We start from the raw sequence: 16,011 nt of genomic DNA, 5'->3' as shown, positions 1-16,011 counted from the left end.
TTGCCTGTCAATGTGTGTTCGCGGTTACTGTGTTGGTTGAGACTCTGTATCACCTGTGGCACATACCCGCATAACATTAACTCTGGTTTACGGGTATGTGCCAAACGTGACTGAGAGAAAGGGTTTCATGACGTACGAGGCAGTTATTTTGCGTTATTCATGTCATGACCAGTGAATCGTGTTCGTCATACACTGATCCCCTGCTAGGCCAATTTTGGCATATTGCAAGTTATGGAGACGACCAGGAGAGCGCCCAGACGTAGGCGGCTAGAGATAGATAGATAGATAGATACGTAGATAGAAACGGCCAAAGTGCCTGAGGTTCGCTAAGAAATGCTTCGCATTTAAAAAACGTGCTCTAGCTGCTTCTGGGAGGAATACGCCAGGCTGGGCAGCGTTACATAAATTAAAGCTGTCGTGTTGACGCCTCGGCAGGCAACTGCACCCAACCTACACTACGTTTTCGTGTTCAAAACAACAAGGTTCTTTGTCCCACCCTTCTTCCCCGAGTCACCGCCACCCGGGGAAACGAGTGTCTCTATGGTCTGGCGCATCACCACTAGTAATGGGAAAATCAACAATGGCGTTTGCCCTGGGTTAAGAGTCGCTTCGCATCTTGCACTTAAAATGCACGAAAAACAGCTCCTGAGATATTAATGACTCACAAGTCGCGTTGGCCAGTCTACGGGCATGCGAGCGTAGCTGCATACTCGAAATGTTTCCCTAGATACCAACGCGCACATCTTATATACACTAATCTAGGCAGTTTACCGTTGCTTTCCTTACACGGTACCCAAGAACGTCTTTCACTCACTATAATGGCGGAAGCTTATATTAGGCGTTTCTTGAAATCCCGAGTAGCATACCGATGGAGCAAAATTGTAGACGTCTTGTACTGTGCAATTTCTGTGCACGCCAATGCACTCCAGGTGGTTTAAATTACCCGGAGCCCTCAACGACGGCGTCTCATATATAGCCTGGGTCGCTTCGGGAAGTCAAACCCCACAAAACAACAAAAACAAAGCCACACAACGTACACACGCAATTATACCTATACGTATGAGACCCGGGCCTAATACGGGCCTGGCTCAGGCCCGAGCCCGACCCGAGCCCAAAGATCAAGGGCCCGAGCCCGGCCCGGGCCCGATCCAAGAACCCCTTACCCGGCCCGGGCCGGGCCCGTGCAGTGCTCTACCTTGGATATTCGCGACATGCTCCATGTTAAAAGATTCAGCCGAATCTCGTTCTTTCGCGCTTATTTCCTTTATATGTCTTCTTGTGACGCATAGCCAGCTCGGTCAACGGTATTCTTTTAGGCTCCATGTATCGACAGGCTGTCTCGGGCGCATGCGCAGCGGTGCCGCAAAAGCGCGCGCCGCTTGAACACCTACGCGCGCGCGCGTAGCGGCCGACCGGTGACGAAAACGAGTGTGGAAAGAGTTCTAACCGGAAATAAAGTAAAGCAAAAGAGGAAGAACAAGAAGAAGAACGAACGGAGTTGCCCAACAAGAGCGAGGGTATGGTAAGAAAGAAGAACCGGCTTCCCACCAGGCGGCGCTGCTTCCCATCCCCGAATCTGAGACCACACCACCGTCTCGGTTCCTCAACGCCGCGGGTAGCGCGCCAAACCGAGCTCCGTAGCTGGCGGCTCTTGCATCCGCACGCGATTTTTTCGCACGCTTCCCGTGTGGAAAGGAGGAAGGAGATCAAAGACAGAGAGCGTTAAGTTAGCGAGAAGCAAGAGGGCGAGAAGGAAACCCTCCTCTCCTCGCTCCCGGCGCGCGCAAAACGCGGGCAGCTCGGCGGCGCGCCTTCGCTCGGGCTTTTCAAAGCTGCCTGCCTACCTGCGCCTACCTGCTCGGCGGCATTCCGACGCGGGACGAGGCGCTTTTCGGCTCAGGCTTCTCTTCTCGCCCCGTGGCGGCCCGTCTCTTTAACCGGCCGTAGACGACTACAAGTGGTGCTGGCGCGGCGTACGAAACGGCGGCCGCCTTGCGTCGTTCCGGCCCAATTTTTTCGTTTCTTCTTCGAGACCTGTCAAGCTTTCCACGCGACCCACCGGCCGCTTCTGTGGCCACGCCGAGTTGGCCCCGTCGAGACTTCGAAGAAAGTTGCGGATGTCCCGGGCGCGAGTGTGTTTCTCGAGTGATTATCAAGGAATGGATGTGCTTTTCGTTTCGAACCAACGGGATGCAACGCAGCGTCGGGAGGCAACGACGTCCTGTCAGCAGTAGCAGGCTGCCAGCGCCTAGCAACGTACCGACACTTTCAGGAGCTCCGGCGACGATCGACGCAGTAGTTACATCGACGAAGAGCCCGAGTGCGAGCAATCGAAGCATCCCATCCGGAAGCGAAGTGTTTGTTTAACGGTCGGTGTCGGAAGCAACGAGTGAGCGCGTGCGCAGGCTGCTTCGAACCGGGAAGTTTTCCTTTTTGGAACCGCTTGTCTTCTGGGGCCGCCCGCATCTTGTATCCAGTTCGAGCAACAGGTGAGTCCGCGTGCCCGGATCCGTTCGCCACCTTTTTCTTTTTTACAACCGGTCGTGTTTTTCTTCCGAGTTGAGTAGCGTGCTTCGTGGAAGGAAGGAAGACTGTTCAGTTCCGCCGCGCCCTGCAAGCAGCTCCCGATGTTAGGGTGTCTCAGCAGTGTCGTGCCGTAACACCGTGCCAATTACGCTGCGGTGTAAACCGTTCCATGTTAAATGGGCCACGATCCGAAAATATTTCAGCTGCGCTGCTTGCTCAGCGCACGTGGTAACGCTGTGAGATGACGCGAGTACCTAATGAGGGCTTGCACATTAATATACCGACCCCGACGATACGCTATGTCCACACTTGCTACACGGTAGATCAGGACTGTTAAAACACATAACTCCATGCAAATTGGGCTAGTTCGTGAGGAATTCATTGCGGTCTTAACGCGACGAACGTAGACAGAAGAGAGCCACACCGGACAGGAACACGCGGGACTGTTTAAAACACCTTATTATACAGTTTCAGATTACGGCGCGCAAACGGCTTGGATACCCAAGAGTCCAACGGTCTTGGCTTTTGCTGGAATCCAAACTCGACGTTACCGATAGGTAAATCATTTATGATAAACCGAAACGCAAGTGGACTGCGCCCGCATGTTCCGGAGATCGACGCCAAGGTTTGGGGGCGGTTCGGCCACGCACGCTAGTTCCGCGAAATAAGGGCTGATATGCTTAAACGAACGACGATTACCGCATGCGCTGTATTTGAGAACACAAGGCGATCGCTTGCGCAACGCTGTCGGAACGCTATCCAAAAAAACAAAAAAACATTTTGATGCACTACGATGCAGTCGTTCAAAGTGAACAAGCACGGAACGCTACACTGGTTGCCTTGTAGAAGAAGAAGCCTGTCCCGGCGAATGCCTTGCACGCTGCTCTAGTGTTTGCGACGGGCCGTGACCAGCCTTAAAACCTCTTCGACGTTCGCGCTGTTACGGCCACGCACGCATTTTAGAGTGCTGCAGCCTTGCGTGCGTATACACGCAGACCGCATAAACGGCTTCTCTAGAACTAACTTGCGGAGCACGAGCCGTCTACCGCGCGGCGGCGGCGGCATTCGTGACACGAACCGTTCTTATAGCCATTTCACGAGTGCACGTGTTATGCTTCAAGTTTAGTGCAGTTCGGCTTTGTATTTAAAAAATTGGCTTGCACTAAGTCGCTCCCCAGATTCGAGTTCCTCAGGACTCCAATGAAGTTCTTGTCATGTCCTTGCACTAAGTCGCGGAAGGCTGGGTCACAGCAGAGCTGCTGGGCACGTTTCAGCTTCTTTGTAAAGAATACTTGGGCGGTGATTGAGCGCGTGGCCGTTAGTGATGATTTTTCTATCTAAGACATTCTAAGACTCCTGTCGCGACTGTCCGGAGTATAGCACACAGAGATAATCTCTTTGTCATGCCTTCAACAAGTTAGACGACCAGACTCTATCAGAAGAGAGATTACTACGCCATCGTCCTGACATAGCGTCGCAGGAGGAGGCCCTACAGGCGATACTAGGCTTCCTGCAATCTACTGGCCTGTCAGAACGCCTCTGAGCGGAACGCTCTCGTGTGTGTGTTTGGTTGTGATTGTTTTTCTTTCCTTAGTACTTATTTTTTTCTCTCTCTATTTCAACCCCTGTTCCCTAACCCCAGTGCAGGGTAGCATACCCTGCACTGCGGCACTGAGGTAGCATACCCTGCACGGTGCATACCCTGCACCGGCCCGCCGCGGTGGTATAGCAGTTAGGGTGCTCGGCTGCTGACCCGAAGGTCGCGGGTTCGATCCCGGCCGCGGCGGTCGCATTTCGATGGAGGCGAAATGGTAGAGGCCCGTGTGCTTAGATTTAGGTGCACGTTAAAGAACACCAGACGGTCGAAATTTCCGGAGCCCTCCACTACGGCGTCTCTCATAATCATATCGTGGTTTTGGGACGTTAAACCCCAGATATTATTATTATTATTATAGGGTAGCATACCGGATTCTAACTTTCTGGTTAACCTCCCTGCCTTCCTCTTCTCTTTCTCTCTCTCTCTCCTGTCGCGCTTATGTGCCACAGAAATTGGGTAAATCCCACTACTCACCACAGTGGTCCACTAAAAGTTAGCAAGGGAAGACGTTGGCGGCAAACACCGATTAAGATTTCTGTACAGGCGTAACCAATATGTAGCTTACACTGGCGTCACTAAAACAGCCACGTTGGAGCACCTAGATGGTGGGACGCGAACTTGGAGAAGTCACGTTGGTGTTATCAGTGCGTCGCATGCTGGTTCCTTCCTTATTCGCGCACAGAGGCCCAATAACGTTCCAGCGACGTCGTTATCACACTGACGCAAGCTAATCGCAGCGTGATTATAGTGCATGCCTTGACGTCATCTAAGCCGCAATGTTGGAGCCATGTTGTGCGTCCATGACGTCACGTGGAAGCTATCTCGAAATGTGGCCGCCGTGGCCTGGTATCAGACCAGGTCTTGGAACTTATTTAGGGCAAGGAGAGCCATATGGTAAGGGCCGGTTGGTTGTTCATAGTGTAAAGGTTATCGCACTGACAGTAGAGGAAAGCTACGTAGAGGGAAGGACACGGGACAACACAAGCGCGGACTATGAACTGTTTATTTTTACAGAGTCATGACAAAATATATATACGCACAAGGAAAGGGGCGGAGAAAACAGAACAACAAAAAAATTAAACACGCACATGCGTAAAATACACATCAAGAGAGGAGCTATCCTCAACCCGGCGCCCACGTGTCTGTAATGATTTGTCATATTTGTAATGATTGTAATGATTTGTAATATTTTGACCATGATTCTGTAAAAAATAAACAGTTGATAGTCCGCGCCTGTGTTGTCCCGTGTCCTTCCTTCTACGTAGCTTTCGTCTACTGTCAGCGCGATAAAGCTTACACTGTTTAGGGCAAGCAAGCCGGTACGCTACCGGGGCGGTACCAGCTCGTCCAGACAAAGAATAAAGTGCGGCCTTTATGCGAGTGTGTGCGGTATATCTGGGTCTCACGCTAAGCCGCCTGCTTTTGTTGTTGACAAGTATACGCTAAGGTATTCGGCCAGAATTAACGGGTGAATTTCGTTCGGGACATCTAATTACGTTGCTGGAATGAACCCTGCAGCTAAAGTACACTTTCATGTATTCGGCTATAACAACGACAAATTTATTATGTATGCCGCCCGCAATGCGCATAGTGCGCATGGGCGGTAAACGTCGTCATTAGAGCTGCGTTATCATAATGGGAATGACGCGCATTTCGTAGCGTATTATACAGAAGCTTGCCATTGTCTGTCTCGTGTCGGCAATTTCGAGTCGTGCAAACACGAGTCATAACGTTGTCAGCCATGCTGCGAAACACGGAGACTGTTTAGAGAGTGTCATTTTCTTTGTTAAAAGACACAATCAAATCAGTACAACAGGAAAGCATATCCAAGGAGAGCATAGGGTACATTATATGATTTTTGTTTTCAACTGTATTGCAGTATTTATGACATACACTGATATGATATAAGTGGGCGAAAGAACACCCTTCCCGTCGGTGGGGTCCGAACTCCCGACCCTCGAATGCTGCGCGGCAGACAATTCAATTTTTCACCACACAGCGTACCATCTGTTGAAATAACCGCAGGGTGGGCTTACACGGGTGTACATTGATTGCATATCTCAGCGTTAGAACCGCAAGTAAGAATCCGTACACTTAAATTTAATGATGTGGTGGGCATACCTTGATTGCAGCACCGTTTCCCTAAGATTAAAATGGAAGCATTTTGCCCTTTGCTGCAAGACAATTTCCTCTCGGTGAGGTAGCTTTCGTTGCTAAACCGTCTCTCCAACATTTTGTTCATCTTTTATAAGTATATAGGGTGATTTCTGTTTGCTATGCTGCTCGTAACAATTGCAGTCGTCATATTCTGCAGTACAGTGCTCACAGATCTGCCGCTGCGAGTTGCTACGGTGCTCGGCTGCTCAACCAAAAGTTGCGGGTTCGATGCCGGCCGCATTTCGGTGGAGGCGAAATGCTAGAGGCCCTTGTACTGTGCGATGTCAGTGTATGTTAAAGAAAATCAGATGATCTTTGGACAAATGCAGCACGATTTAGACGAAGACAAGACGCACAGATAAACACAGACGGTCCTGTGTCTCCCGTCTTCGTCTAAATCGCGCGGCATTCGTTCAAAGTATGTAGCAACTCGCCCAAGTCAAGGTATTATTGAACCAGATGGTCGAAATTCCCGGTGCCCTCCACTATACTGCGTGCCTTCTAATCATATCGTGGTTTTGGCACGTAAAATCACACAGATCATTACAGTACAGCGCTCAATGTTTGAAAAGCAACATCGAACCCTTCAGTATAACGATTGGTATGCGCAGTTGCTCTTGACAGTCGCGTCGTGTCGCTGTAAATCTGGCCGCTTAAGGTAATGTATAGGCTGATTACCCTCCCTTCCTTCACCCTTTTGTATTCCTTACTTCCTGATGTAAGCATTCGAGTCTAAATTACGCCAGTGGAAAAGAAGGTATACGGGCGTTATCCATTATATGTAGTTCTAAACTGCCGCGTTTCAATCCGTCAGCAAGCTTTCCTCGTAGACTACTTCGTCGTAGAACTTCACAACAAGCCGGAAAAATTCTGACCATCACGCAGCATCCAACGTTCGTTACTCGTGACGCGCACCCACCGTGCTGTGTAATTTAAGCGCGCCTTTTTCTGCGCGATGCATCGCTTTTCCCTTCATTGTTCGCTGGTCGTTCCTCGCCGCTGAATAACCGGGCGGTCTCTCTTAATTGCGTTTCCGGCTCGGCCATTCAGCCTTAACCTTGGCGACAGGCAGACTGCGTGTATTATAATATACGTGCGCGTCACGGCAGCAAGTGAGTTTAGCCGGCGCCTTGCGTTCATGGCTTATTGATAAGCGGGTGGTCTTGTTTTCGTTCTTCCCCTATCGAAACCTTGAAACGATCGGAGAGAGCGACTCTATATAAAAGCTGGACACGTGCTCGGAACGGCGAGCCATGTCTCTGCGTGTGAGTCATCGTACGCGAAATGCGACTCGTGCAAGAGAAAGCGGTCATTTGATATCGTCCGTAGTATGTGAATGAGATAGACATTTTATGTTATACTCTGATGTAAGAAAATATAAAAGAGAAGCATGTGGGGAAGAGTGGGCACGGGAAAGTGAAAGCAAACAGTGAACTTCGTATTGTGCGTGGCCTCGTGTTGTTTGCATCTGTAGCGGAGGCGGAATCGTGTGTACGTTCGGTCTTCTTTTTCTCCGTTATCGAACTTTTCGGTTTCGGCTCGCGCGCTTTGCGGGCCGCCGTCGTCGAACAGCTGGCTTCCTCCCAATCGCTTGGGCTGAAACCGAACGTTCAAAACAACATAACACGGACCGAATGCGTCCTGAATTCAGTACCTGCTTGTCCACTATAGTAACTGCGTTCTGCGCTTCAAACTTCTAGACACGAGTTTGAACTCGTGCAAAGCGGTGCTCTGAATCAGGTTGACGACGTGACTGCACCGTGTATAGTAATAGGATTATCTGGGCCCCGCCACGGTGGTCTAGTGGCTAAGGCGCTCGACTGCTGACCCGAAGGTCGCGGTATCGAATCCCGACCGCGGTGGCTGCATTTTCGATGGAGGCGACAATGTTTGAGGCCGGTGTACATAGATTTAGGTACACGTTAAAGAACCCTAGGTGGTAGAAATTTCCGGAGCCCTCCACTACCGCGTCTCTCATAATCATATCGTGGTTTTGGAACGTTAAACCCCAGATATTATTATTAATGGCATTATCTGGGGTTTAACGTCCCAAAACCACGATATGATTATGAGGGACGCCGTAGTTGAGGGCTCCGCAAATTACGACCACCTGGGGTTCTTTGATATCACCCGTAGTGATGAATATGATATATACAATGATCACATATGCACACAAATAGTACGTACAGTCACAAACACATATATACACAAAAGAGTCATTCGCAAAGCTTGGTTAAGCCGAGTGTTCCTGCTCCGTGATAAACCCAGTGATAAGAACCAGGGCCGCCCCTTTCAGCTTTGCTAGTCAACCATCTCCACAGGGTACAAGGGCGATGTTCTTTTTTTTTATCTCAGTGTCTACTATTCTCTTTGGATCCCGCCCCGCCACTGTGGTCTAGTGGTTATGGCGCTTTACTGCTGACCCGCAGGTCGCGGGATCGAATCCCGGCCGCGGCGGCTGCAGGCCCGTGTACATACGAGATTTAGGTGCACGTCAAAGAACCCCAGGAGGTCGAAATTTCTGAAGCCCTCCACAACGGCATCTCCCGTAATCATATCGTGGTTTTGGGACGTTAAACCCCAAGAATTATCATTATGCCCGTCGGAAATCTCTTAATGTAATTAATGTATAAGCGTATCTAAGTACCGAGTTTGCACACCACACTACGTACAGTTCCTGGTCAGTGCCAGATAAGGCACGCCATTTCGCGTACATACGAATCCCTTTCTCGTTCACCACGTGGTTCGATGATGCATATAACTAGCCAACGTTATTATTCATCATAGTCATGCCTTTGCTTCAGGACCTATGCTTTCACTGGTGATATCATCTCGAGGAATCCTGTGAAAGAAGAGTGCAGTGTACGAGCTTGCCATATGTATTTTGCGCACGTCTCCCGCTGCACTTTCCCGTTCTGCGTGTCGCGTGGAATTTCGATCGAGAAAACAGCTTGCGCTACGGACTGACCTCGGGAAAATTCGTATTTCGATGACCTACATCTGTCGTACAAGTTTTTTTGACTCCCCCATGCAGCTACACTACGTAAGGATATTGTGCACAGTTTTAAAAAGCTGACGTTTGCCGGAATAGCCGGCGGCACAGTGCCCGCTCCTATGTGAAACCACTGCCGGTACTCGGCATACGTAAGTAATGGATTATTCGATCGGAACGCTGGAACTGTGGGCGAGTCACGGACGATTAATTCCGAGGGACTGGTCTGGTTTTCCGCAGAATTGCGGTCCGGCTTGCATGCTGCGTTTAGCGTCATGTGCAGCGTACAAAGAAGCCGCCACTCGAAACTTCACGTCACCGATTTTATGGCGTTGACGTCACGTTCGATCCAGGTGAAAGATCCCGGATAACCTTCGCTCGCGCGCCGGTTTCTCAATGTAATTATTCAGTGTAATGACATCATCTCGCCTGAGAAGTATCCAGAAGCAATACTAAACTCTTCAAGAAACGCTGTTCTTAGGTCTTTACAAGAAATGTAATTCTTACGCCATCTTAGACAAATCGCACCGGTGCGTCCACGGCGCTGCGATGATTGGATACGTCCACTGCAGGGCAAAGACCATTTCCCAACGATCCCCAATTTACTGTGCCTTGCGCGAGATGACTCTCTTTTATGCCTGCGTACTTCTTAATTTCGTATCAGTCCCATCTAATCTTCTGCCGTCATCGGCTGCGTTTTATTGCGACAGCAATTATAGGGACACTCTCGGCGGGTTTTCGCCGTCGTTCCCGGCAAAAACCCTCTTTCAGTGGACTCATTCATTCTGTTTCAGTGAACTCATTCAATTAATTTTTCATTGATTATCCTGGCAATTGATTCACCCTTATCTTAAGTAAACTTATGCTCCGGTATCACATGCATCCAATATAACTCATAACTTCAACCAAAACCATCGATCTAGTGTCAATTTTATTTTTTAGAAGGCTTTTTCTGAATATTCGGAAAACCGGAAGTAAGTGCTCGACCGGAAGTGCTTGGAAGAGAAACAAGAGCGTCACTTATTGCTCGTGTCACTAAAAAACACACACAACCGACACGCCCACATCGCGAATCTCATTTACTTGGGATTAGGTCAACTTAATGTCAACTTCGCTTAATGTCAACAAGAACGTTGGCTATACGTGTTTGTTCTCCGACCTGTCAATGAATAAGCGTTGTATCGTCCGCATAACGCGTACGTTTTATTATCGGCGCTTCTGCACACAATTAAGTGGTTGCCAGGCATGCCTATCGCTTCTGCGTGTATGTGAGAACTTGCTGATGATGTCGTTCGATAAGGGGAGGCGGCGGTTGCTCTGTTGGACATTGCGTGTTACAGCAGTAATAATATGGTATACGCTCACATGATACAGCTATCCGCTGTCGGCGTATCACGTATGTGGGTAAGCGGACGTCCACGCGGGTCCTCTTGTAAAGTCCGCTGACACCGCGGTCTCAGGCCATTGTTCGCAAGGACGGGTCATCGCTCTCGCTATTCGCGTGCAACATTGAAACCGCCTATTGTGACATTTTCTACGGGAAGCAACAAAACAAAGTGATGTCACACATACCTTTTCGCTTATTGTTCTTGTTGCTTAACAAAGAGATGCAAGCATATACCGTCACGTACTTGCGACCTTACTGTCCATTCACGGGCACCTCCATCGTGTGGTTATGTCCGCCTTCGCGGTATAGTGGTTATACGGTGCTCGGCTGCTGACGCGAAGGTCGCGGGTTCGATCCCGGCCGCGGCGATCACATTTCGGTGGAGGCGAAATGCGAGAGGCCGCTGTACTTACTTACAAAAGTATATTTAGAAAGTCTACAGACTGTCTAAAAATGGGTTTAGACAGTATATAGAATGTCTAAATTGATTTTTGTAAGGTCTGTGCGATGTCAGTGCACGTTAAAGAACACCAGGTGGTGGAAATTTCCGGAGCCCCCCCATTGCGGCGTACCTGATAATTATATCGTGGTTTTGGCTCGTAAAATCCCAGATATTGCCAAACAGTTTATTGCAAAGCAACTGCAATATATGCGAAGCCGGAGTCTGCGCAGACAACAAAACAAGAAATTACACCATCTCACACTAAAGGGAACCATGTGGGGATGCGAAGCAGCGCAAGGGTCGACTTAAAGTTCCGTTCATCACGGGCCGATGTTAACGTGACCTTGCAAGTGGAGCACAGCATGAATTAACTGTACTTGCTGTTGCTGTTACTCGTCCCGAACTCTTGTTGGAGCGCGCCACGCGGTTCATCGCACGTCTGCAGAATCTCGTTCCCCGACGCCATCACGTGATTGCTGAGAGAGTGTAAGGGGGAGAGGCCACAGCGTCTTGCCCAGCCCCTTTCACAGGCCCGAACGCGCTATAGCGCGTGCCAGCACGTTGCAACGCGTTGGTTCATCGCGCGTCTGCAGAATCTCGTTCCCCGACGCCATCACATGATTGCTGAGAGAGTGTATGGGGGAGAGGCCACTGCGTCTTACCCAGCCCCTTACACAGGCCCGAACGCGCTAGCGCGTGCCAGCACACGTGGTTTTGTATGCGTTACGCCAAGCTAGGACAGCGATACGGCAGCCCGGGCCCCTAAAGTGCTCTGCACGTATCACCATCAATGCGGTCGAAGAACAAGAGGAAGTTCACTTCTCCTTAGCGCGAGCGCGCGCTCAATATGTTACAGATGGCTATGCTAGGTGGTAGGAAGCGTACGGTCGCCAATGGAACTACGGACACAGCCCCGAGCAAAAGCTGCTTCGCATCTAAAAGCAGAATACGCGAATACTATCGTATCCATCGCCTTTTAAGGAAGCGAGACAGCTTTACTGAATATACCCTGCAAATTGATGGCTTGGGCCGCCTCGGGGGCAGTAGGGAGACCCCGTATCTCGGTAGCTTCCCTGGCTTGAGGGCATGAGCAGTTTATTCATAAGGGAACTTCTAAAGCAGCTGTCGCGCTATTTTCCAATAGGTGTCTAATTTCACTGCTGTGAAGGCAAATCGAAGGCACGCTTACACAAGAAGCATCGCGTTGTTGCATGCGGAAAGCTTCGCTTATCTCGCGTGCGCGTTGTTTTGTTACCTTTCGTAATGCAACAACAGTCAAATGCACTGGTGCATTGTTTTTCAACTGTTATATAGATGGCACCGGAAATTGTAATCGATCCTCAATTTTCAACTCCGCAGCAGGCATATGGCGGTCGAGTGGACGTTTGCACTTACATATCAATCTTTCTTTCGCAACACTGACGTCTATCGGCTGTCCGATAAGGGAATCGGTGTCTAATGGCCAACGTTGAGAAAATGCCGTCTCGGCTGTATCATCGGCATTGCGTGTTGCCTGGCAAAGCTGGAAAATAGCGCGCGCATAAAAGTGGTCTCCTCGTCTCAATGTCGTTTTACATTTCACTTGCAACGCCCGGGTGTGCTTGTTCTACGTGTGGTACAACACGATAGGTAAGTGCGTTGAGATTCGTCAAGATTACTTATTTTGAGGCTGTGCGATAGTACCGTCATTAGCCCGACGCGTGGGTATTGTGGTCATACGGTGCTCGGCTGCTGACCCGAAAGTCGCGGGTTCGATCCCGGCCGCGGCGCTAGCAGGCGAAATGCTAGAGGCGCGTGTACTGGCGATGTCGGTGCATCTTAACCCAAGGCGGTCCAATTTGTCCGGAGCCCTTCACTACGGCGAGCCTCATAATGATGTCATGGTTTCGGGACGTAAAATCCTGCAAATTATAAGTATTCTGTGTGAGCTCCATGAATTCTTTTCGCGGCGGTGGTACCTATAATCAGGGGTCCTCAAACACGCGGCCCGCGGACACCTCGCTAGCGGCCCGCCGCGCATGTGACGGTCTTCGTCCCATACTGTTTTCCTCAGCAAGTTTGTTCATAAGCTGCATGGGCGTGGTTGGTCTCAGTTATCTTTTCTTGAGGCACCCCATGCGGTCACCATGCTGTAAAGCGTAACCGTGGAACAAAAACTCTGTTTCAGAATTGACGTCCAGATTGAAGTCGTTTTGGAGATCAGCATCGACACGTTTATCGAGAACCTTGCATGAAATCCCCTTCACAATTGACCCATATATGACGTATGGGGAATGCCGGCTTTCACGTATGGCAACGTTATCTGACATTTTGTTCAAATTCCCCCTCCCCCCTCTCCCACCTTCATCACTGTCCCCTCACTGTACCAGGCCTCGCAGAACTAAATTTCGTGACTGCGGCCCGCTATATAGCTGAGGTGAACTTGAGATCCCTACTATGAATGATTGGCCTATGAATTTTAACGTCTCAGTGTGGCTCATGCAACGATAGACGCCGTAGTAGAGGTCTCCGCATAATTTCGACCACGCGGTGTTTTTAATCGTGCACCGAAATCGCACGCTACACTGGTCTCGAGCGTTTCGCTTCCGCCGAAGTATCAGTACAACCGAGTCGTCTTAGGCAAATAATGCATTAGAGGCCGTGTGAGTTTTTTTTTTTTTTTTTGCTATTTACTGAGGTTGCGTTGTCAAGCGAATCGTCAAGCATATCGCGTGTGCGTCGCGGTGTCGCATTTGCGGATATGCGCTCCGAATGCTCTCGCCTAGATAACTGGCGGTGCGCGTCGGATCAGCCGCGACCCTCCTGCATCGGCCCGTAAGCGACCCTAGATAATGTCTTCTCTTTGGACACATTTAACCGCAATCGGTTTGTTTTATGGGACGGCTGCTCTTTAGTCTGTAAGAAGCGCCGTATTCCTTGATTATGTGGGAAAAAAATGAGCGAACGAGAGAACACTTTTTAATTTAATGCGACCACGCCACGGTGGTCTAGTTGTTGTGGTGCTCGACTGCTGACCCGAATCACGGCCGCGGCGGCCGCATTTCGATGGAGGCGAAATGCTAGACACCCGTGTACTTATCTTTAGGTGTATTTAAAGAACCCCAGGCGGTCAAAATTTCCGGAGCCCTCCACTACGGCGTCTCTGATAATCATATCGTGGTTTTGGGACGTTAAACCCCAACAATTATTATTATTAGTTATATTTTATACGTGCGTGGTTTTATCGACCAGCAGACTGTTTTAGAACTTTGTACATTGACCAACGTGATGTCTTTGCTTGGCTTCTATTTCAAGTGTGTTTCTTTAAAACACATAACTTTGCCGAAACATTCCGCCTTTGTTTTGGGCTTCTTTCGTCTTAGCTCCACTTGTGCCAATAAAACTTATATATCATCATCCGTTTCCTTAATATACTTATTTTTCTTGTAAATTATGTTTCCATTACCACATTTGAGGAATATCTCGTGCACGCGATTGTCTCGTTGAACACGCGATACACCACTTTATTGCTTTGCACAAAATGCAGGTATCAGCATTTTTTTTTTTTTCAGACAATACTGCTAAATATTGACGTGGCGGAAGCGCGAGCGCCAAAGAAGAAACTGTATCATGATTAAGAAGGACTCCTTAGTGAGCCAATGGGGGGCATTATACTTTTTTGCGTTTTAACCCTTTGACACATATATGTACAAAATTATGTACACCACTTGTTTTTTACTATTTGTGTCAACTAGGGGCTAGGAAGAGCGAGATATGGCGAGCTTTAGTTGAATTCAACCTCCTGCATAGTAAATTTCTCTTCATTTAACTTCATTTTGCAGTGTACTGTTGCATATGATCACTTTGGCGAAGGCACTGCCACGTTCGACGAGTCGTTCGACGTGCCGCTTCCTGAGAGCCAATTGAAAAAATAGTTTTTCTTGCTCCGAATGGACATAACGAAAAATGAACTTGCACTTGCTAGCAATACTTGCAATATTTCTAGACTGAGATTTCATTTTATTTATGCCAAGACAGAGTATCAATGACTTCAGTGTAAATATACATTTAATTACAACTGCATTAGGATTAGTTACTATAACACAAAGAAATTAACGTATTATGACACTATTTTTGTTTCAATAGACTATTGACTGGCTAGATAGAACGTTGTATTGATTTGACACATTTACAGACAGTTCTTCATAGGTGGCGTCTGAAAGGGTTCACGCAATAGCGTTAAATAGTGCGTGTCTCATAAATGCCGGCGTCGGCGTCGTTGATTGTGAGCGAGAAATCGAGATAGACGCAGATAAATAAATAAATAACAGAAACCTTTGGTTTGAGTAGGAATCAAGCACAGGCCTTCGGCATCATCTCAGTCAGTCGTTTTACCACAGAGCCACGCCAGTTTAACGCGCAATTGACGTTGCACATTACACGGGCATCTAAAGCAGGGGTTGGCAACCTGCGGCCCGCGAGGCACTGTTATGCGTCCCCTGCATGAAGTCAGAACCCTCCACCCCCTCCTCTTGTCACTTCCTATGTCGACTGTAAGGAAGCTCTTTCTGTATTAAACGGACATGATTTCTATTCCAGTGTTGTACATTATTGTCAATTCACCGATTTTTTTTTCTCTTTGCCTGCAAAGACCCTCTCCCCCTACCCCATGGCCGTCCGGCCCTAGCCATGTCGGCTTCATGCAACTCGGCTCTCCGCTTGAAAAGGTTGCTGACCCTCCTCTAGAGCATTTCGCCTCCGTCGAAATGTCGCGGCCGGGATCGAACCCGCGTCGTTCGGGTCAACAGCCGAGCACCGTACCCCCTGGATCACCGCTGCGGCCCCCGCTGACACGAATTTTAAAATATTATCGGATTGTTGCTCTAAATAAAAAAAAAAACACTGGCGTCGAGAACCCTAAACAGAGTATT

General features: G+C 49.1%; 1 protein-coding gene across 1 annotated transcript in view; it reads left to right on the top strand.

Moving 5' to 3' along the window:
- Positions 1-2,084: 2,084 nt before the first annotated feature.
- The window catches only part of LOC119405580 (putative defense protein), a 73,129-nt gene continuing 59,202 nt past the window's right edge, over positions 2,085-16,011 (top strand). The window contains exon 1 of the mRNA XM_049419454.1: positions 2,085-2,489. The gene's annotated coding sequence lies outside the window, so the exon portion shown is untranslated. The remainder of the gene's footprint in view (positions 2,490-16,011) is intronic.

Source organism: Rhipicephalus sanguineus, chromosome 9, assembly GCF_013339695.2.
Source record: "Rhipicephalus sanguineus isolate Rsan-2018 chromosome 9, BIME_Rsan_1.4, whole genome shotgun sequence".
NCBI classification, from domain to species: Eukaryota; Metazoa; Arthropoda; class Arachnida; order Ixodida; family Ixodidae; genus Rhipicephalus; species Rhipicephalus sanguineus.
The sequence above is the reverse complement of the archived record's forward strand: the minus strand, read 5'-3'. Positions and strand labels throughout refer to the sequence as shown.